General features: G+C 38.3%; 1 protein-coding gene across 1 annotated transcript in view; it reads left to right on the forward strand.

Moving 5' to 3' along the window:
• Positions 1-465, forward strand: part of LOC131883657 (RNA-binding protein Nova-1-like) — a gene marked incomplete in the record, with an annotated part of 2,769 nt that overhangs the window by 183 nt on the left and 2,121 nt on the right.

Here is a 465-nt window from a genome sequence, read left to right on the forward strand (position 1 = left end):
AGAATTGAATCCCCCTGCCGGCCTAATTACCTGTCACAAAATTCTAGTGGCAGCCTGCCTGATTATTTCCCCTCTATATGCCTCTATGTCAAAACAATGTAGAGTTACCATCCACACAGTGAGATGTTGACATCAATGATGTACATATTGGTAATGTGGGATCTAATTGACCTCATTATTAATGCAACAAACACATTGAATAAACTTATTTTGCAATGGCAATCCCTCAAAGGGTTTCCTTTTTTAAATATGGGCAAATCACCATGAATGCTAAAGCCCAACTAGATAGAGCTAGAGAGTGTGAAGGCATTATAGATAATCGAAAGTCTATTAAGTCTAAGCCACAACTTATTTCTAATATGAAATTCACACATGAGGTGGTGGCATGGAACTTGTCACCCCTTGTCCAATGGGATACAGAATTGAAATATTTCAGCATATCTCAGTCAGCTTATTACTCCTACC

The sequence above is a fragment of the Tigriopus californicus genome, chromosome 7, assembly GCF_007210705.1.
Source record: "Tigriopus californicus strain San Diego chromosome 7, Tcal_SD_v2.1, whole genome shotgun sequence".
NCBI lineage: Eukaryota > Metazoa > Arthropoda > Copepoda > Harpacticoida > Harpacticidae > Tigriopus > Tigriopus californicus.